This window comes from Chrysemys picta, chromosome 6 (assembly GCF_011386835.1).
Source record: "Chrysemys picta bellii isolate R12L10 chromosome 6, ASM1138683v2, whole genome shotgun sequence".
Classification (NCBI taxonomy): domain Eukaryota; kingdom Metazoa; phylum Chordata; order Testudines; family Emydidae; genus Chrysemys; species Chrysemys picta.
Genome location: NC_088796.1, coordinates 71,025,797 through 71,049,645, shown reverse-complemented (window position 1 = coordinate 71,049,645; position 23,849 = coordinate 71,025,797). Strand labels below are relative to the sequence as shown.

At 43.2% G+C, this 23,849-nt stretch overlaps 1 long non-coding RNA gene across 1 annotated transcript in view; it reads right to left on the bottom strand.

Moving 5' to 3' along the window:
• LOC122172180 (uncharacterized) overlaps positions 1-22,983 on the bottom strand; it is a 231,344-nt gene extending 208,361 nt beyond the window's left edge. The window contains exon 1 of the long non-coding RNA XR_010588830.1: positions 21,206-22,983. This is a non-coding gene — a long non-coding RNA (uncharacterized LOC122172180). The remainder of the gene's footprint in view (positions 1-21,205) is intronic.
• Positions 22,984-23,849: the final 866 nt, after the last annotated feature.

Sequence of the window (23,849 nt, the reverse complement as noted above, 5' to 3'; positions counted from 1 at the left end):
CCACTCAAGTGCCACCAGTCCTCCAGTGCCTTCCCACAATTCTCTCCATGTGGCCAGAAAGAGCAGACAAGTTCTCCTACAATTCATAGAGCAGCTCATCTTAGTGCAGTGCAAACCACCTTGGTATATGTCCTCCCCAAAGCCTTAGTGCCGTGCAAGTGAGTGCAGCACTCCTGTGGATACAGCAGTTCAGATGTGATTTCAGTGTGGCCACTCTCACTCAATCTAAACTAACCCGAGAGGAGTAAAACCTGAGTTATCTACACTCAGGTAACTTTGCAGTGAAGACATGGCCTCAGTCCTCTGTTATTTTGGGTCTCATGGGTTACTTTACTTGTTACAAAATATTAGGTTAGATTCAAACCAGGCTAACATTGGCTTCAGCCCAAAGCAGTCCTTGAGGCAGAAAGTTCACCCGGGGGGGGGGGGAGGAGGTGAGGAATATAACACATTGCATCATTGGAAAGCAGCCACAGCCTTCACTCCCCCCCTCAAGGAGTCCATTTGAGATAAGTGCAGCCCACAAGTTAGATGCACTGGCTAGGAGGGAAACATGGGTAGGGACTCTAGGGAGATGAATGGATTAATGTAATCACCTCAGCAGTCAGAGTGGGGCTCCTATTCAGCCCCCAGTGAGGATTAAAGCTGCCCTCCCCCGCTGAAAACTTGGGCAAGGAGTAGTGGTGGCAATTCTGTCCATCTTCCAGTATAAATGAATCTTCCTCCAGCCTTGGGCACAGGGAATTACCTGGGCCAGGAAGGTGTAAGCTACACACCCAAGATGGTACAGGGAGATTTCTGGCCTATTAACTGTAAGTCATGGAGAGAGGTTGGAGTAGTTAGAGGGGCTGTTACCTATTCAGTGAGTTTCAAAGAGGTTTAAACATTTGGTAAGGGGTGGTGGAGAGAAAGGATCAAATATTTGTTCAGGCTCTGTAGCAAATCTGGGTCTGTCATGTGCCTGTTCACTGGTTACATCTCAGCCAAAGAGCAGCCAGTTTTAACAGCGAAGCGTTATGAACTACAAGCTAATTTAATCAAAGCATTTAGGAATTTTATTTTTCACTCTGCTTCTAGGGGCTTGCCTTCACTAGAGTGTTAGTTCAAGATAGAAATCAAGTGTTGCCCCTCACCCAACTCCCATCCACACACAAAAGTCTCTGGCTCAAGATAAGTGATGCTTAAACATAAATTAGCTGGCTGACAAGGTAGGGTTGCCAACCCTCCAGTATTCTCCTGGAGTCTCCAGGAATTAAAGATTATTAATCTTGAATTAAAGATTGTCACATGATGAAACCTCAAGGAAAATGTCCAACTAAAATTGGCCACCCTATGACCAGGGAATATGGGTTGAAGTTTGAGGGCTGCTTTAGCTAGTAGTGCACTAGGGAGGCAGTTACTTTGAGCTGCTAATTCAAATATGGTGAAGGCTGGGTGTTTTGCTATCTGAGCATTCCCACTTGAGCACAGTTAACTTGACTGTAGGTAGCTCAAGCTAACACTGCATTGAAGACAGCCTTTGTATCTAGCAGTCACCTTGCTTTGTCATGCAGCTATGAGCCCTGCCTGGAATATGCTTCTGGTTTTGCTAATTCTAGCAGATAACTGCAAGGCCACACTACTGATGATCACAGCTAGTACTAGAGGACAGATGATACACGATGTGGTAGAAACTCACTTGGGCTCAATTGCCTATTTTTAAAAAAAGACAGCAGCAAGATGAAGCCAGGTAACTCTATATGGATATTTTCACCTTTAACTCATCATTGTGAATCCAATTCAAGTTCATAGTTATTGTACTAACCATTAAAAGATGGGTATTATGCAGCAATAGTGTGATACCAGACTAATTTTCTACCCTAAGAAAGATGACATCACAATATTTTGGCAATCTGTCTGGTAACTGCTGGTATATGTTGACTTCGTAACAGCCTCCTCACTACACAAAGTTGTTATCTTTTGAGTGCAACCAAGGAAGTTTGGGGCTCATCTTCCACCATTCATTGTACTGGATGAGATAAGAACTGCTATTTTCTGGATGAGCTAACTGCCGTTTTCCAGACGCTGTAGGACATGACCTCAGTGCAGAGACTGGAGCTCTTCTTTAGTCACATGTGGAGTGAAGTGATCCTTGTCTCCTTGATGCAGAAGAATGCCATGCTAATAACAGTGTCCCAAAGCACCATTTGAATGTAACAGTAAAATAGGGAAGAGGTCAGAGTACAAACAAGGATCATCACAATAAACTGCTGAAGTAACTTCCATTTCACTCATAACTTAATGTCTAACCCTGATGGTTTCTTTCAAGGGTTGGTTGTTACTGATTTTGTCTGACATCCTTTCGAGCCAAACCCAATACAGCAGCACAAGTGATCCAAACTCCTAGCCAAGCTAACTTCAAAATCCTTTACATAACAGGCAGTTCACAGACAATGCCCATGAAAGTCTGTGAATGAGGTAGGAAGGTTTGCCTCCATTCACCAAAGCAGCTAGCTGCTACTACAGCTCTGTGGCTGCTGCAGCAGTAGCACCCCCTACACAGAACCATGCTGTGTGTGCTCCCAATTCTACAGGGGTAACAGCTAGTGCATGCAGAAGCAACCTACCCACCAATTCTGTCCCTCCCTTGCAGCACTCTATGACCCTCCTGTGCAAGGTGAGGAAGAGCACCCCATGCAGATGGACTGACAAAGTATAGGCGATGCACGTCCACAGTATAGCCCTCCAAATGCCACACTGCCATCCACACATGGTAGAACCATGGCATAGGAGGCTGAGTGCAGCCTGGGGCAAGAGTTGCCTAGAAGTGCTGCTTAGAGGGAATTGAAGTTTAGATTCGCAGTTTTATCCATCATTCCCTAGTTCTCCAACTCTACAAGCTTTGAGGAAGGAGTCTTTTGACCACTCAGTGACCTCCCCTCTAGCAAATCAAATAGCTTTGGTACGCTGGGTACAACCCTCTTCACTGGGGGGTTCTGGAATTATGAAGGCTAAGTGAGCTGTACAGTGGGAGAAGAGGGAGAGTAAATTGGACACTTGCATGTTATTTTGTGAGTGTAACCCAAAGGAAATTCTGATATTAACATTTTGTCCCAAATCAGGACAAAGTTGAAATATTAAGATTTCACAGAACTAAAAGTTCCCAAAAATATTCTGCAATGTTGAAATAATGTTTCAACAAGCTGAAACAAAGATTGTTTGCTTGTCTATCTTGCTTCCCTCACCACCACTACCACCCACACTCAATTGAACATTAACTGCATCCCCTGAAGCTGCCAGTATGCATCATGCCCCCATTCTTCTTTGGGAAGAATGCCCAATCTGGAGTGCATCCCCCATGAAACATCACGGTCACGGGCTCCCATAATGAAGTTCTGTAATTCCCTCTAGCTGAACTGCTGTCTAACATGGGAGATGTAGTCCAACCAAGAAGCCTAACCCATAGAGAATGGGGCATGAGGCATCAAAGCCCATGAGGTACTGCAGCAGATCAGGTGGACATTGATTAATGTCAAACTGATCTTAAATAAAACACTTCAAAATCTTAACATTTCAGTGTGAATGGACTTAACCCACACTGAAATACTTTGTCTTGTTAATTTTCCCACTGAAACCAAACTAAAAGTAGCCAAATTTCAGCCACTCACCCTCGAAGACACACGCAATGAATACTTGCACTTCTAAGAAAAAGGTTCAGTCACCTACAGATCTATTTCTGTCACTGAAAGGAAAAGAAGCAGTCTCCCACTGTCCAGAGTGAACCTTCCTCAGATCAGTATTGCACAGCAAGCGGAGACATTAACTCTACAGACAAGAATGATTGCATCATTCATCATGGATCACAAAGGCTTGAAATTTGCAAGGTTTCCATACTAAAAATACAACTTAATTAGGATTATAAACTGTGCAATGTTTCACTGCCATCTTGCTATAAAAGTGTCCTGATTTTGGTTTGATAAATATCCATTCCACACCTAAATACCCATGATGAGCTGTCTCTGTGAAAGACTATAATACTAATCATTATTATACACCTCTACCCCGCTATAACACGCGTTCGCATATAGCGCGGTAGCAGTGGGGGTCCGGCAGCACTTTAAAGGGTCTGGGGCTCCGGCTGCTGTGGGGATCCCCGAGCCCTTTAAATTACGGCCAGAGCCCTGCCGCAGCTACCCCGTGGCTGCAGCAGTGGGGCTCAGCCGGCGATTTAAAGGGCACAGGCTCCCCACAGCGGCCAGAGTCCGGAGCTCTTTAAATCACCACCGCAGCCCTGCTACTGCTACCCCGGGACTGTGGCAGCAGGGCTCGCCGGCGATTTAAAGGGTCTGGGGCTCCGGCTGCTGTGGCTATAACGGCGTTTCACCTATAATGCAGTAGGGATTTTTGTCTCCCCACGACCGCATTATATCGGGGTAGAGGTATACTTCTCATATAGTGATGATTAGGTACAATGGGCTGAACTCTGCCCTTTAACAATGGTGTAAATTCAGAGTAATGCCATTGACAGAGCATTACTCCAGATTTATACTGGGACACATACTGCTCTCAGTCCGAGCCTTTTTCCTGCTCCCACCCTAAAAAGAGCACAAGTTTTTAATGCTATTTGACATTTACTACCTACATGAGAACCGCAGTGTTAGAAATAGTCATTGGCTGCTGCCATGACATTCCTGTAAGTGCTGCCTTCCACAGCTGGCACTTCCAGTGCAGCTGTTCAAAGTACCCATAATAATGCAAGTATTTTTTATCAAACATTTCTATAGAAACCTATAGAACTTCATAGGGAAAAAAGCAATAGGATTCTATGGCAATTACTCTCAAAACCTGTGCAACTTAATAGAGAATGAGATCCTCTGGAAATATAGAAAAAAATAAGAAGAAATATCCCTGCTATCAAGTATTATAAAATTCTATTGGACTTTTCCATCAGGGTGAATTTTGCAGATGAAAATCCTCCTCCTAATCATTTGAGTCCATCCCCTGCAGAGTCAAGACAATCTCAGCTAAAGTTTTGGAAATTCTATGGTTAAATGATATAGACTTGATCTTGAGGGATAAGCTACAGAAGGAATGTGGTGGGAAATCCCAGATCTGGGTATCCATAGTTATAGACATTAATAAATTCAAACATTCAGGCTGAGTAAAGTAAGCAGTTGAGTTTAGAATGTATCTCCTGTCACCTGGACCGATCTTTATACCAAATAACCAACATGGTAAGACATCTGTACTGTAATATCTGCAGGAATTTTACCAAATCTGAATGGGAAAAGTTAACAGCCAATAGTTTCAAAAAGCTTTGTTCAAAGAGGAAAAACATCTGAAAAACAGATTTTTTCCATTCTTAAACTCACAGTAAGTGTTCTCTTTCAGCCACAAAATTAAGAATGCATGTTGTATCACTTATCTGCATAAACCAGGCTTCAAATCCATGCTACTTTACATTCTAATCTTTAATAGATTTCTTCTATGGGGCTGGTGTGTGTGAAGAGATAAAAATGTTATTAATGGTGTGAGCTGTTTCAGTACAAAGTATCACTATTTATACAAGCAAGTAGGGTGAAGAAATCTAACCTTCAGGCTTTTGAGGAAAGCACAGAATATAGCATGAAAGAGTAACTGATATAAATTTGTCTCACTCTGCTATCCACAAAAGACAGTTAAACCTACTACACAGACTATTACAAAGTAAACGTGTTCAGAGCAAAAACATTTGCTTATTTGTTTATCAATAAAATTACAATTACAGAGAAGTGGTTTGAAAAACCTGGAAGGTTGATGTTTCTTTTTCAACAGAGAAGAAACAGGACTGAGAGCAGTAAACACAATAGAGATTATTTAGGCTGCAGAACAGAAACCCTGCAACTCCCTGGATCTCTAGGAACACTGCTTGTATGACAGCATTACCACAATACATCTGTCTAAATCAGGGCTCAGATTAAGCAATTACTAGTATAGATTCGCATCTACACTTCAGCATTCAACGAATACAGTACACTTTAGAGAAACTGTCTCACGAACAGAATGAAGACTGCTTATTGTATAAACAGAATGCTATACCTAACAACACTAAGAGAATGATAGCTAGAAAACAATAAGGAGTGGCTGCTTTTCTAATATTGATTGGAACAAAACCAAAACAGAAATTAGGATCTACATGGTGAGTTTCAAGTTTAGAAGGGGAAGGCTGCTTCTTACAATTACTGTTGCAACAGGGAAGGTTTCACAATATGATTTTGGCACCTGGCACTGGATCAGTGCCTGGAATGGGAGGACTCCACAGGAGCAGATGTGCAGCAGTAAGGAATGGGTTAGAGTCTGAAATGATCAGTGACGCAAGCCAATATCTTTGCAGGTTTTTTGGGGGGGAAGGGAGGAGAGAAGATGAAGGGGTCTGAATGTAAGATGTAATAGTATCTGGTAAACTACAACAGTTTACCAGATACTATTATACCAATACATCATCCCTCCAGGTTTTTGAAGACCTCCATTAACACTGTTGTTCTCTTTGACACATGCTCACTCACATCAACAGCACAGTTGCCAACCTTCATGCAGTAAATAAGCACCCCAATTTTCACAATAAGCCAAAAATCAAACTAATCCCATTTCAAAACAAGCCAATCCCTAAGAACCCCAACACTCTATGTGACTAGATCCCCGCCGTTGTGCACCCAAATCTCTCCCGCCCTTGCCCCTGCTTGCTGGGAGCTGATTGAAAAAAAAAAAGGCAATAAGCCACAAACTAGCCAACAAGCAATTCACAAGCCAATTAAGCTAAAACCAAGCCCAATTTCTGTGGGGGTTTTTTTTGCAGGTTTGGCATGTCTGATCAACAGTGCAACCAGGACAACATTGGAGAGATTATTTATAAGAACAGAATTGAAAAATCTGATATCAGGAACTGGGTGGAATTTAAAAAACATTGGCTTGACTAATGCAGTTCTGCCATCAGTTAGCCACTAAAAGAAACACCACTACAGTAGTTTTAGAAAGCTGAGAACAGATTAGCTTTGCTTATTTATTTTCCAGCTCCATGAACAGCAGGTCATCTGGTCCAAAGGTGGACATTTTCCATGGACTGTTCTATCCATCATGTAGTGATAACCTAGAGCCTGACCACCTCCTTTTTACTGTATGCAGCTTTTTTGGCTCAGTATCATTAAGGAAGTTAGTACGTACAAGGATGCTCAAAGGAGACAATTTCAGCACGTATAATACATTATATGCATATCAATGCCTCTCTCAAGGGAATTTCTCTCTCTACTCAATTCCCTAAATAACCTTTCAAAATTGGCATGAAAGTACTGTATACTAATCAAGGTAAGACATCTACTTGCTATGTTCCTGGAACTCTCTCATTCCTTAAGAGCCAGATGTAGCTAACAACACCCATCAATTGCCCGGCTCCTCAGGTATAGCCAAGTCACACAAGTCAGGGAGGAACGTGCAAAGGAAGCTTAAAGCTCTCCTTTGAGCTACATTTCTCCCAGAACTGCTCTGTGCATGCTGTCCTCCCTGCACATTTTTAGAGCACCCAAGGGGCTGTTGTATCTGGCACTAAGCCCTCTGTAGCCATTATAGACAACAAAGCAATCTAGTACTGGTATGGTATAGGGGTTTAAATACGACCTTCAGTAAAGTGACTGTGGTCTTGGTTCAACTTCTTCCTTAAAACACACTTCTTCTAGCAAGCCTAGCAACATTACATTGTTTCCAATGTAGATGGATTAAACATACCCACTAAAGAATCTACAGTGCCTTATGATAACTTCTCAAAGGCCCTTCATGGCCATTTGTATTGCTGTATGTGTATATGTTCCATTCTGACTGATTATTTGCATCACAAGGTCACCAAGGACCTCTCCCTTGATCAAGTTAGGGATTCCATTGTGACAGGCACTCTACAAACAGAAAAGGGTAGGGCCCTTTCCAGAAGAGCTTGTGCTGTAATAGGGCAAGGACCATGGGTGAAATCCTGCTCCTTTTGGAGTCAATGGGACTTTTCCCATTAACTTCACTGCGGCCAGTATACCACCCCAGAGTTTTATTCAGCCAATAGCAGGTTACTTAAACATTAAGCACCAACAATCATAATCGATACATTCTTCATGTCTTCTATGTAGCTCCCATTAAAGTCAAAAGAAAGGCTCCCATTGACTTCCATAAGAATTACGTACCAAGATAGTAGGTACCTTAAAAGAACATGGTTTAGTTTAGATTAAGACAGATAAAAATATCCACTCAGAGTACCAATTATCCTGACATTAACAGAATTATTTAATTCAGGATCATAGTTATGAGTGTTAGAAGATATGTACCATTCCACAAAGAGACAAAATTTGAGGTGACCTTTGACTGTAAATTCATCAAGGCAAAAAAAAAAAATCCTTACGTCTGGACATCATGCACTGCAGAAATAAGTTTCAATAATATAGTATTGAATATATGATTTAAGTTTTTATTAACCCCATAGATAAAAATAAGCATAGCGAAGGTCTGATGTCCACATAGCCAGCAGTGTAAATTAATACTTAAGTCCTTTCTAAGAATTAATTTAGCAACATAATACTCATGAAATAGGATAGAATCACACTACACTTGTCTGAGTACATTTTGCTATCTGTATTATAATACTTGATAACAAAATGCATAGACTATATATACACTGTAAACAACAGTATACTTTCAAGTGGAACAAATGTATTGTTCAGAATACATAAATAACTATTTGAAATTTCTTGAGACCCACATAGATGTAACACATTTTTATAGGAATTCCTTTAGATTTTGTATTTATTAAGGTCTAGCCCAACAACTAAATTACAGATACATCATGGAGTTCCAGTGCTATTATCAAAGAGTTTTGGTTATGACATGACCCAAACCTGTATTTATAATTTTGCTCATGGTCTCTTGTGTTTTACTTTAGTGTCACCACTGATACTATGGTTACAGACGAGCTGTTACTTTAAATTTTGAGCCTCAGTTGCCTGTCTTATAAAGTTCACCCCAAAATACTTGGCGACAGTTTGGATTTAAACTCTGATCCAGCAAACACGTTCATACATATGTTAAGTGTTATGCATGTTAGTAGTGCCATTGGCTTCAAGGGGTTCTATATATGCTTAATTTTACACATGTGCATAAGTGTTTGCAGGAGCAAGGCCTGATATTGCAGTACTGAAAGAATGATAGTGACAGAATATCAGATGTGTGGCACAGAATTACATTTGGGTTCTTTGATTGGGGGACAGGGTGAGAGGAGGAGGAAAGACAGCTGACAGGTATAGTGGAAGGAGGATGCCAAATTAAAAAACTGTTAAAAATGCAATTTCTATTAATCTGTGAAGCTACTTTTATCGGGGTGAGGGAACAGGAAGGTGAGCATCCCAAACCCAGTCTGGTGGTTTTGTTTACATTATTATTTTGTAATTCTATTGGCCAGTGCCCCAATTTTACTCCCAAATGGAGAAATGATTCTATTTATGCCTTTATTACCATACTGCAGTAAGCACCATCAGGCTCAGTCCCATTAGGATAAATAGAGTTAGATGAGCTGTATCGTTGTTTCTCAGATAGCCTATCTTCCAAGTAACATTAAGGATGTAGCATATGTTGCATCTAGCTACTTTTTCTTAAAAGACAGCACATTCGATAAGGAATGCATGGTTAGATGGGTTTCTAGCAGCATGGCAATTGATGAAATCACATCCTTTTTCAGTATTGTTCTGGCAATTGCTGTGTGTCATTTTGATCAGTGTATTGCCCAAAGCCTGCAGCTGAAAGAAGCTACTAACCATTTCAATTTTTGGCAATACTTTAAGTGCATCATCATTTGGGAGTCTTATCTCTTTCTAGCCTAATAGCATAGGTCATAAGAATGAGTTCATTTTGCTTCCATCTGGACTGTGCTCTTCGCACTTCCATAGAAAATTCTAGTGGGGCCTTCTCCTGCTCCTATTGAGTGGAAGGTTTGCCATTGACTTGAACAAGAGCAAGAGCAAGCCTTTATAGTTCAAGGTGTTGAGAACCCATATGGACTGTGCACTTTAAAAGGGTCATAGTCAAGAGTGAAGTTAGAATTACTGTTAGGGTAAAGGTTGAGAGAGGCCCAAAAACATGGAGGTACTAGAGCTTAACAAGAACACTTTTTTAAGCCCTCCTCCAGAACCTAAAGAAATATCACTTGGAAGAAATATCCCTAAATGAGGGTATGTCTGCACTACGAAATTAGGTCGAATTTATAGAAGCTGGTTTTATAGAAATCGGTTTTATACAGTCGATTGTGTGTGTCCCCACATAAAATGCTCTAAGTGCATTAAGTCAGCAGACCGCGTCCACAGTACCGAGGCTAGCGTTGACTTCTGGAGCGTTGCACTGAGGGTAGCTATCCCACAGTTCCCGCAGTCTCCGCCGCCCATTGGAATTCTGGGTTGAGATCCCAATGCCTGATGATGCAAAACCAGCATCGCGGGGGGTTCTGGGTACATGCTGTCAGGCCCCTCCCCCTCCGTCAGAGCAACGGCAGACAATTGATTCACGCCTTTTTACCTGGGTTACCTGTGCAGACAACATACCACGCCAAGCATGGAGCCCGCTCAGCTCAGCTCACCATCACCATATGTTATCTGGGTGCCGGCAGACATGGTACTGCATTGCTACACAGCAGCAACTAATTGCCTTTTGGCAGTAGATGGTGCAGTATGACTGGTAGCCGTCATCGGCTAGCTGGCTGCTGGCAGACGTGGGGCTGCATTGCTATACAGCAGCAGCTCCTTGCCTTTTGGCAGTGGATGGTGTATTACGACTGGTATCCGTCATCGTTGTACTCCTCAGTGAATTCGGTCAGAGGCACCTGGGCAAACATGTTTTGTCTCCTGGAGACAGTCCTGCCGGCAGTCCTATTGAACCGTCTTGACGATGATGGCTAGCAATCATAATACAGCATTTTCTGCCAAGCACCCAGAAGATGCCGATGGCTATCAGTCATGCTGCACCATCTGCTGCCAGCTTAAGATGTAAAAAATAGATGGACCAGATTTGTTCTGTATTCATTTGCTTCCCCCTCCCTCTGTGAAATCAATGGCCTGCTAAACCCAGGGTTTTGAGTTCAATCTTTGGGGGGGGCCATTCTGTGTGACAGTTGTTTGTGTTTCTCCCTGATGCACAGCCACCTTTGTTGATTTTAATTCCCTGTAATCCATGTCGTCACTCGCCCCTCCTTCCCTCCCTCCATCAGACAATAGTTTAGTGCCTTTTTTTCAGCCCAAACGCCATAGCACTGGGATCATGGAGCCCACTCAGATCACCGCGGCAATTATGAGCACTATGAACACCACGCGCATTGTCCTGGAGTATATGCAGAGCCAGAACATGCCAAAACAAAACCAGGCGAGGAGGTGATTGCAGCACGGCGACGAGAGTGATGAGGAAATTGACATGGACATAGACCTCTCACAAAGTACAGGCCCCAGCAATGTGCATATCATGGTGTTACTGGGGCAGGTTCATGCCGTGGAACGCCAATTCTGGGCCTGGGAAACAAACAGACTGGTGGGACCGCATTGTGTTGCAGGTGTGGGACGATTCCCAGTGGCTGCGAAACTTTCGCATGCGTAAGGGCACTTCCATGGAACTTTGTGACTTGCTTTCCCCTGCCCTGAAGTGCCAGAATACCAGGATGAGAGCAGCCCTCACAGTTGAGAAGCGAGTGGCAATAGCCCTGTGGAAGCTTTCAACGCCAGACAACTACCAGTCAGTCGGGAATCAATTTGGAGTGGGCAAATCTACTGTGGGGGCTGCTGTGATCCAAGTTGCCAGGGCAATGAAAGACCTGGTGATATCAAGGGTAGTGACTCTGGGAAACGTGCAGGCCATAGTGGATGGCTTCGCTGCAATGGGATTCCCAAACTGTGGTGGGGCGATAGACGGAACCCATATCCCTATCTTGTCACCAGAGCACCAAGCCACTGATAACATAAACCGCAAGGGGTACTTTTCAATGCTGCTGCAAGCCCTGGTGGATCACAAGGGACGTTTCACTAACATCAACGTGGGATGGCCAGAAAGGTACATGATGCTCTTGTCTTCAGGAACTCTGGTCTGTTCCAAAAGCTGGAGGAAGGGACTTTCTTCCCGGACCAGAAAATAACCGTTGGAGATGTTGAAATGCCTGTTGTTATCCTTGGGGACCCAGCCTACCCCTTAATGCCATGGCTCATGAAGCTGTACACAGGACAGGAGTCAGGACCTGTTCAACTATAGGCTGGGCAAGTGCCGAATGCTGGTAGAATGTGCATTTGAACGTTTAAAAGTGCGCTGGCGCAGCTTACTGACTTGGATAGACCTCAGCGAAGCCAATATTCCAATTGTTATTGCTGCTTGCTGTGCACTCCAGAATATCTGTGAGAGTAAGGGGGAGACATTTATGGTGGGGTGGGAGGTTGAGGCAAATCGCCTCGCCGCTGATTACACACAGCCAGACACCAGGGTGGTTAGAAGAGTACAGCAGGGCACGGTGCGCATCAGAGAAGCTTTGAAAACCAGTTTTGTGACTGGCCAGGCTACAGTGTGAAACTTCTGTTTGTTTCTCCTTGATGAACCCTCCGCCCCCCTCTCCCTGGTTCACTCTACTTCCCTGTACACTAACCACCCTCCCCTCCCTCCTTCGAGCACCACTTGCAGAGGCAATAAAGTCATTGTTACTTCACATTCATGCATTCTTTATTAATTCATCACACAACTAGGGGGATAACTGCCAAGGTAGCCCGGGAGGGGTGGGGTAGGAGGAAAGGAAAAGGACACACTGCAGTTTAAAACTTTAACACTTGTTGAAGGCCAGCCTTCTGATGCTCAGGCAATCATCTGGGGTGGAGTGACTGGGTGGCCGGAGGCCCCCCCACCATGTTCTTGGGCATCTGGGTGAGGAGGCTATGGAACTTGCGGAGGAGGGCTGTTGGTTACACAGGGGCTGTAGCGGCGGTCTCTGCTCCTGCTGCCTTTCCTGCAGCTCAACCATACGCTGGAGCATATCGGTTTGATGCTCCAGCAGCCGGAGCATCGACTCTTGCCTTCTGTCAGCGTGCTGACGCCACCTATCATCTTCAGCCCGCCACCTCTCCTCTCGTTCATATTGTGCTTGTTTGCACTCTGACATGTCCTCCCACACTGACAGAGCACAGCAGAATGTGTGGAGGCAATCTGGAGCTCCGAGAACATATCATCCCGAGTCCGCCGTTTTCTCCTTCTAATCTTCACTAGAATCTGTGAGGGAGAAACATTTGCAGCTGGTGGAGGAGAAGGGAGAGGTGGTTAAAAAAAAAAAAAAAAAGACACATTTTAGAGAACAATGGGTACACTCTTTCACGTTAAATTTTGCTGTTCACATTACACAGCACATGTGCTTTCATTACAAGGTCGCATTTTTCCTCTTATATTGAGGGCCTGCCGGTTTGGTGTGAGAGATCACTCACGCAGTGCCAGGCAACAGATTTCGGCTTGCAGGCAGCCATGGTAAGCCACAGTCTTTTGGCTTTTTTCACCTTCTTATCATGTGGGAATGGTTTCAAACAGTAGCACCCTCATTTCCCATACCAAGCACCTGTTGGGTTCGCCATTTAAAATGGGTTTGCAATGTAAAAGGAGGGGCTGCGGTTTCCGGGTTAACATGCAGCACAAACCCAACTAACCCCCCTCCCCCCCACACCCCAATTATCGGGGATGGTCACTTCACCCCTCCCCCCCCACCGCGTGGCTAACAGCAAGGAACATTTCTGTTCAGCCAAGCAGGAACGGGCACCTCTGAATGTCCCCTTAATAAAATCACCCCATTTCAACCAGGTGACTGTGAATGATATCACTCTCCTGAGGATAACAAAGAGATAAGGAATGGATGTTGTCTGCATGCCAGCAAACACTGGGACCATACGCTGCCATGCTTTGTTATGCAATGATTCCAGACTACGTTCTACTGGCCTGGCGTGGTAAAATGTCCTACCATGGCGGATGGGATAAGGCAGCCCTCCCCAGAAACCTTTTGCAAAGGCTTTGGGAGTACATGAACGAGAGCTTTCTGGAGATGTCCCTGGAGGATTTCTGCTCCATCCCCATACACATTAACAGACTTTTCCAGTAGCTGTACTGGCTGCGATTGCCAGGGCAAATTAATCATTGAACACGCTTGCTTTTAAACCATGTGTAATATTTACAAAGGTACACTCACCAGAGGTCCCTTGTGTGCCCTAAGGGTCTGGGAGCACACCTTGGGTGAGTTCGGGGGTTACTGGTTTCAGGTCCAGGGTGATAAACATATCCTGGCTGTTGGGGAAACCGGTTTCTCCGCTTCCTTGCTGTGAGCTATCTTCATTGTCTTTATCATCATCTTCCTCGTACCCCGAACCCGCTTCCCTGTTGTGTGATTCTCCATTGATGGAGTCAAAGCACACGGTTGGGGTAGTGGTGGCTGCAATCCCTAGCATGGCATGCAGCTCCGCGTAGAAGCAGCATGTTTGCGGCTCTGCCCCGGACCTTCCGTTTGCCTCTCTGGCTTTGTGGTAGGTTTGCCTTAGCTCCTTAATTTTCCCTGTTATAACCTCTGTCCTTCATGCCCTTGGAGATTTTTTTTCAAATATTCCAGCATTTCGTTTACTGCTACGGAGTTCAGCTAGCACTGATTCGTCTCCCCATATGGCGAGCAGATCCCATACCTCCCATTCTGTCCATGCTGGAGCTCTTTTGCGATCCTGGGACTCCATCATGGTTACCTGTGCTGATGAGCTCTGCGTGGTCACCTGTGCTCTCCAGGCTGGGCAAACAGGAAATGAAATTCAAAAGGTCGCGGGGCTTTTCCTGTCTACCTGGTCAGTGCATCTGAGTTGAGAGTGCTGTCCAGAGCGGTCACAATGAAGCACTGTGGGATAGCTCCCGGAGGCCAATAACGTCCAATTCCGTCCACACTACCCCAAATCCGACCCGCAAAGGCCGATTTTAGCGCTAATCCCCTCATCGGAGGTGGAGTAAAGAAACCGGCTTAAAGGGCCCTTTAAGTCGAAAAAAAGGGCTTCGTCGTGTGGACGTGTCCAGGCTTAATTTGATTTAACGCTGCTAAATTCGACCTAAACTCGTAGTGTAGACCAGGCCTGAAAGTAGTAGGATCATGGAAACTCCAGCTCCTCTACTGGGTAACACAATGTCACAGCTACGCAGGTGATCTGTGCCCTTTACAATGCCACCTGCAGAGTTTATTAGTGCCAGCAGCTGAAATGCTCAGTTCAATGTATTTTCAAATCCTATCAGCACATCCTATGGTGTTTGTAAGCTATATGAGCAGAGCCAATTCAGTGAGGCTACAAACTCCAACAGGAGTGTTATTCAGGTTTATGCAATAAAAGAGCATCTTTCATTAACTAGACTACATCATATAATTATATAAGGTTAGACTACTAAAAGGATATATTAAAAGTTACAGTAAGTTCACATTAAAAAAAAAAAGACCACAAAATTTTCCAGATCACAAGATCTCATTAAGATACCGTTGTGATTATAGGTATACCAACAAAATTGGTGACTTATTCATCTGTAAAAGACTGATGGAAAATGCTTTGCCAATTTCCTTCAAATGACTTTTACTAGACTGAAGAGTTGATTTTTCACAAAGATTTCAAGGAACTGGAAATAACTCATTAGAAAGCTTGAAGAGCCACTTCCACACAAATATTTGCACCAGGCAAAGGGATACCAAAAAAAAAAAATCCCAATAAAAAGAATGAGGAGTACTTGTAGCACCTTAGAACTAACAAATCTATTTGAACATAAGCTTTTGTGGGCTAAAACCCACTTCAGGAAGCTTATGCTTTACACACACACACACGACATGAAAAAATGGGTGTTGCCATACTAACTATAACGAAAGTAATCAGTTAAGGTGGGCTATTATCAGCAGGAGGGGGAAAAAAACTTTTGTAGTGATAATCAAGATGGCCCATTTCCAACAGTTGACAAGGTGGTGTGAGTAACAGTAGGGGGAAAAATCATGGGGAAATAGGTTTTACAATGACCCATCCACTCCCAGTCTTTATTCAAGCCTAATTTAATTTGAAGTTTTTTTGTTGGAGTATAGCAACTTTGTGGTCTGTAATCGAATGACCAGAGAGGTTGAAGTGTTCTCCGACTGATTTTTGAATATTATAATTCTTGAGGTCTGATTTGTGTCCATTTATTCTTTTGCGTAGAGTCTGTCTGGTTTGGCCATTGTACATGGCAGAGGGGCATTACTGCCACATGATGGCATATATCACATTAGTAGATTTTTTTTCTCCTGCTGATAATAGCCCACCTTAACTGATTACTCTCATTATAGTTAGTATGGCAACACCCATTTTTTCCATGTCCTCTGTGTGTATATCTTCCTACTGTATTTTCCACTGCGTGCATCCGATGAAGTGGGTTTTAGCTTATACTCAAATAAATTTGTTAATCTCTAAGATGCCACAAGTACTCCTCGTTCTTTTTGCTGATACAGACTAACACGGCTACCACTCTGAAACCAATCCCAATAAAAACATTTAATACACTAAACATGTGTGTCATTCACAGAATACATAAGCATTTGGCTTCTGATGGCAGCATTTTATGCGAGATCTTAACACGGTGGAATATAAAGATTTAATTGGCACGCAGCTGGGGTCACCTGCATCTCTCATTCAGCACTTCACTACTTGTGAGTAATGCAGCAATCCCAAACTCATGCTGATAAAAACTTTTATTCTACACCATACCACTCCCTATTAAAAGAGGCCCCAATCCTGCAAAAAGCAGCTCATTGGCAGACTTCTGTGGAGTCAAAGTCAATGGTGCTCTATACAGGCCCAGAAGTCCAACCCATGCACATCCAAGGCTTAATATACCCACACTGTAGGACCCAATCTACTCCCCTTATTTCTATTGATGAGACTACTTGTGAAGTAGAGTGCTGCTTAACAGGAATAAGGGTGACAGAGTTGGGCCCTATCAGGATGTAGATTTGGGGGAGGGAGTGGGAGGGAGAAGACAAGAGAAATATTTTGACTGACACACAGTAAAACCAACAACTCCTAGTAACCTAAGGGGAGATCCCATCCATTTATCCAGAGTACCCAAGATACCTTTACAATCCCCAAAGGCTTTAACCTTAAATATGAAAAAAAGTCATTTTAAGTAGTCAAATGTAATTCAGGAAAATTTCCAAAGCAGGGTACTTACACTACATGAACACACATCCTCACCTCTAGGGCATCCACCTGTGCCTGGGCACATCATTGCAGAGGACTTCACCTCTCACATCACCTCTGGCAGCCACTTTCTCAGCATCAGTAATCAGTCCAAACTAGTCTCTTCCCCAGACTCCATCACCACATCATCTGTGGCTCAGCCTTCCTAGACAAGCCACACAATGATTCAATCCCCTTCCAGGGTTCAGCTCTAAACAGAAGGTCCTTTCCCCCTCCTGTGCTTGATTTCATTTCCTTTGCCCTTGTAGGGCCATAACTCAGGAATCTCCCACAGGAGCCCTCTGTAGTGCTGAGAACCTCAAAAACATTAAGGCCAAAAGGGACCACCACAATCATCTACTGAAATCTGACCTGCTGCACACAACAGAATCTCACTCATTTATTCCTGCAGTAGGCCCACAACATCTGAGGAAACTACTACAGCTCTCAAATCTTGATTTAAAGACTTCAAGTTACAGAGAACCCACCATTTGTTCTACTTCAAACCAACAGGTATCCCATGCCCTATGCTGTAGAGAGCAGAATCTCTCTGCAACACATTTTGGGGGGGGGGGGGGGGGGGGACACAACACTTTCGCCTATGATTCTTTCCTCACTTTGCTGACTCCCCGGTTCTATTTAAATAGTAATCTCCCTGATTCCCCCACCACACCTAGGGTCAGTCTTTCTAATTAAGCTCAATTATTCTCAACTGGGGCTCACTAATTAGCCCTTATGCTGTCAGCTCATCAGTGAGGCTGAGGGATAGCTGCTAAGTCATAGTCAAGACTGAGTCCAGCTTGCCTCAAATGGCCAGCCAGCCCATGACACTGTAGTATAACTTTGATCTATGTGAGGCCATTTATATGTCATACACTTCATTTTAAACCTATTAGATGTGCAGGTTTCATTCAGCCTCTTTTCTAATTGCAAGGAAATTAAAAGTGGATTTGCTAACTTGCAATTAAAGCCCCTGGCAAGAATAAATTAAAAGGGAAATAAATTAACATTTGATTTCTCTGCTAAATTTAATGTACATTTTTAGGCTATATTAGTTCTACACTGTTGACTTGTCCCACAAATTTAAAGTAAGATCACATTGGAGCAGTTGTTATCAATTTATTCTTCACTAGTCATTGTTTTCTCCTGATTCCATAAATCAGAAACCCAGTGAGCTTCATTCCAACTTGGGGCAGACGTTTCCAGCTTTATTTGTTGACTTAGGGTCATATCAGCTACTTTATGATGCATGCTGTGCATTATGGCATTGCTTGAAGAAAAATCTTCCAGTGCTGTAAGTTAAGTTATAATTGTGTATAAAATGCTTTGAGATCCTCAGATGGAAGATACTAAGTATTATAGGAGTGGGTAGTAGGAATCAATATGGATAGGATAGGTGGTAATTTGATTTCCCCCACAACAAATCTTTACGTTTCTGTTGGCGTACATACCCTGATGTATCTGAATATTCAAAAGAGAGGAATTCCTTCTTTCAACTACACAACTGTCTGAAGACATCTGTTTATCAGCAAACACTCCTTTAATGTGAGCATTCGAGACTTTGAAGAAAAAATGCCTACAGCTAGACAGCATATTTTGAAAAGCAGTGGTAAGGGATCCAGTGGTTTTTGAACAGAAATGAACACAGAGGGGAGAAATGAGCTTGGGAAGGATTTGTGCATCAAGCCTGATGATTCATCTTTCTAATTATGTTAATAGGACTAATGTGCTTCAGCCTGTCTACTGCATTGTTTCTCACTAGCTTTTAAATGCAAGACTTTAAGAAGATCTCTCTCACTCTCTTTTTGAATTCTAGCATGTTATTGTTTACAAAACAGCAATCATGCAAACAGTCCCAGACAGTGCAGGGGAAACGAAGCATCTCATTAAGACACTACTGTAAACATTAGCATAGCTAGGCTATTGTGCCTATAAGCTGAGCTAAGTTCAATAACTTTCATATTATGAACAGACGCGTGGCCTGTTTTCGGTTGATGGGTGAACAGAAAAATTGCAAGCACCCCGAGCAGCAAGTGGCTCTGCAGGAATGTGGTTCTCTCACATATAACCAATGTCACCATCATAACCACAACAAAGGAGGAGATGTGGAGAGAGAAGAAATATGTAAATAAGGGTATGTCTACACTGCAATAAAATGCCTACGGCTGGCTCAGGCTGCCAGGCCTTAAAATTGCAGTGTAGACATTCAGGCTGGGGCTGGACCCCAGGCTCTGGGACACTCATGGAGGTGTGGAGGGCATCTGCAGGACCCATTGACTCTTCAGGATTAGAGAACAGGAATACAAGAGTGAAGATGATTAGAAGGAAAGAAGTGAGGGGGAAAGGTAACAAGTAGCAGATTCAGGAGAGAGAGATGATGGGAGAAGAGATGGGGGCAGAAAAGGAGTACGGTGGGTAATATATGAGCTCCAGTAGCTTGCTCCTAATCCCAGCTCTACTCGCAACAATTTCTGTAACGCTTGTGCCAATGCCAAAAAGTATTACCATTTCCCAGATGCAGGCCTGTTTGTCCCTTAATTCATTTCAGTAATTGCATGCAATTCTGTAATCAAGCTTACAGAAAGGTAAATTGTATTTAAGAGTATATATGCCTTAACTCCCTGTCTGATTCTGATTTTTTAAGGTGGATGGCAAGGAGTAGGGGATAGTAGGAGAAAGAATTTCTCAGTTCTAAGGCACCAGCCCCCACATATATACACCATTCAGGGGCCAGATAATGGCCATTGACAAATATGCCAAAGAAAAGTTAGAGCACTGGATTCAGCTATAGCATACAGTATATCTCAACTCATTGGACCATGAAGATAAATATTCTGCAGTATAGTTGTTTGCCCATTTGCCACCTGCAATTAGTGGTGTAACAAAGGTTGCGCTGATACGCCTTGATAACAAAATACTTCATTAATCAGACAACACTAATTAATTCCAACCCTGATATTTGGAAAGTAGTGGCAGCAGGTGAAGAGGGCTACACTTAAGAGAACAGTTCATTAAAAATTAAATGTGTCTACAATGTATATGTTAGACATAGATGAACTTGCCCTTCAAACTGTTAGATTTTTAGGGATCGCAACATTCATTGTGAAGGAATTGTTTGACAAATGTGATTCTTTTTTGTGAATCATTTGTGAACTGCTCCCTGATTTCTATAAATAACTATTTTGACGAATTTGATTCACAATCTGTGCCAACCAATTTCATCCTATGAGCTGTTTGTGTACTGTACATTTTTATAATTATTAATGGCATAGGTTCCATGGTTTCTGCTTTTGATGGAGGTTATATAAATGGGACTAATGAACAACAAATAGTGAATACCCTTCAGTGAGTTTCAACCAGGAGTATGCATAATCCTAGGGGCATACAGAGATCTTCCAGGGGGTACATCAACTCATCTAGATATATGCCTAGTTTTACAACAGGCTACAGAAAAAGTGCTAGCAAAGTCAATACAAACTACATTTTCATACAGACAATGACATGTTCATGCTGCTCTATACACTGAAAAGTAAGTACAATATTTATATTCCAATTGGATTATTGTATAATTATATGGTAAAAATGAGAACATAAAGCAATTTTTCAGTAATACTGTAGTGTGCTGGACACTTCCATATTTTTATGTCTGATTTTGTAAGCAAGTAATTTTTAAGTGAGGTGAAACGTGAGGTATGCAAGACAAAGCAGACTCTTGAAAGGGGTACAGTTGTCTAGAAAGGTTGAGAGTCACTGCTCTAAATCACACAATAATACACTTGCATAGGCACGGGAACTAAGGGTGAGGGGGTGCTGCAGCACCCCCAGGCTTTATCAGGAACTCCTGGCCCCGCACCTCAGGTCAATAATTTCTACCCCTTGAAACTCAATGACTGTCCGATCATATGGCCATTTTTATTATTCTCAGATAGTGCCTTCTGCAGTGACCTTTTCAGACCTACCTGAAGCCTGTGTTTGCTGGCTCCTGGTGCTTTTCATTGTGTTACTTCTGTTAGCACAGGATCATTCCAGTTTCCCTGAGGAAAGAGTGAGCTGTCTGTGTTTAGCTGTCTTGTATTCCTCATGCACAAATAAACTTTGACTTTGATATAGATGACTGGCTAACTTTTACAATCAGCATGAACAAAAAGCCACTCAGGTAAATGTCCATCAACAGCAAAGAGAAAGAGGTGCAAACATTGTCAAACTGAGCAGCCACTCTGAATCCAGAAACATTTACAAATGATGTTTTGCAGTCTTCAGCCAGCTTCAGCATTCAGCAAGATGCTGCAATATTTGCACAGCAAGATATGGCTGGTTAATGCTGTACACAATCTTGACTGTACATCAGAAACAGATGAAGTATTTTCCTATAGACTAAAGAATGTGTTTAAAAGAGCACCATGTGAGAAACAGTGTGATGGGGAAAGGGTTGTTTTTCTTTTATTTGTCACTATAATGGGACAGGAGACACTTGGACCGATGAAAGAAACCTCACATCAGTTGACCTACTTAAGGAGAGAAACACATGAAACAGAATTTCTACCAGCCAACCCTCCCCAATTCCACCAGTTCGTCACATCAAATGAAAAACTCCTGGCAGCAGGAAAGTCACATTAAAAAGTACACATTTAAACTGAAGTTTTTTTATAAAGCTATGGATTGATTGCTCTTTCACACTCTGAAACAAAGTATTGAGCAATAGCAGACTACTCTGAAACATTTTAATGTCATACATTTGCAAGAAGCTGGCAGAAAATAGTTTCTTTCATAGTGGATGTACAAAATAATGCAACATAAAAAAGCACACACTTCACATATAAGGTATAGCACCTATGACTCTTGTTTACGGAATGCCCAAAAAAACTTCATTAACACAGACTTCAGGTTGCCCAGGGATGCCTCATGCTCTTCCAGAATGTGGAGAGTAATGAAATTAAACCTCTGAAAATGAAGAAATGAAGGTGAAAGTACACCCACTCACTATGCATCAACTCTGCTATCCTTGAGCAATGTCCCAGCATGCCAAACACACACAGATGAGTTGTCAATCACTGACTACAACAGATACATCGCTATAGCAATAATCAGGTTTTCTGGCATGGATCATGACAGTAGAAAGCAAAGTACAATAAATTAAAAGCAGGATACATGAAACAAAACAAAATGCTATACCCCAGTTATGCTTAGTTTGTGCAGCAATATACTACACAGAGAATGTGTGTTTTGCAACCACCCTCCCTCTCTCTCTCTCTCCAATACTATTTTAAAGAGGAACCTGATTCTAAGTTATAGTGTTTTTCTAAGAAGCATTTCTCTGGAATCCAGAGGCAAAATGATTGAGAAATTGCTCTTGAGAGTTAGACAATATGCCTGTCACAGTTCCACTCCAAGGATTTCAGAAGGGTTTTGACAAAGTTCCATTTTTCCTGACTCTTCAAGTGCCTCAGGAAGAAAATAATACTTCAGTTTTAATGCTGACTTTCTGTTATTCCCGTAAATTGTGTTATACCATTGGTGACTCTAAATGTGACTCTACAACTTGCATCGTCTCTCAAGAGAATGTGAGGGGATTATGAGTGAATTAAATTAATTTAAAAAGAATTATATGTATTTTTGGAATGGGGGAGTGAGGAAGGATGGAGAAGAAAAGGGGATGGGAGAATCATGGGGGGAAGCGGGACCCCGGCATGCAGCATCCGCTCGGCAGCAACTGGGGCTCCCCCATTAAGCAGGCCCATCAAACCCTCACCCTGACAAGCCCTGCCCCCCTACACCTGGACCCCTCTGATGAGCCCCCCACACCCAGACCCACATCCCATTGATCCCTAACCAGCTGCACCTGGACCCCCACCCCATCAAGCCCCACTTCCCTAGCACCCAGACCTTCCCCCCCTCTGAGCCCCAACTACCTTCACCTGGATCCCCTGCAGAGTCCCATTGCCCCCCACCCAGAACCCCCAACAGTCCCCTGGGCATCCAGATCTCCCACTGAGCCGCCTGCACCTAGATTGCCCCACACAGAAACCTCTCACCCCACACCTGGATCCCCCCACCTTAAGCCCCTCCACACTTGGATCCTGCTGGGTTGAGCCTGCCCACCCACACCTGATGCAGAGGGGCAGGGCCCTGGGGTCTTTCTGAGGCAGGCCCAGTCCTTGCACTGTGTCAGGGTCAGGAGCAGCCTCACTGCCGAGTCCCTGTACCAGGGAGGTGGGGGCTTCAGGGTGATCTCCCACCTCAATGTAGTCAGTAGCCTGTGCTCCCCACTGCCATGCTGGAGCCACATTTATTTGACAGATCAAATTTGCAGAATTTTTAAATATTGTGCGCATAATTTTTAATTTTTTGCCACAGAATTCCGTCAGGAGTAGTATTCATTGAATACACCTATGGCTAAAAGTGACCACACAACACTTGCCAATAGAAGTGAGATTTGTCAGACCATTGTCATGGCGCTTGCATCTATAAATCAGGACACCAGATCATGGAATGTTAGCTTCAAAGAGATGTAGGGAGAGCTTGTTAGGTAATGGGATTTTATAAAACAATGTCTCGACCACTTCCAGAGACCTGCTGCAATGATCCTTTCTGATTATTTTTAAT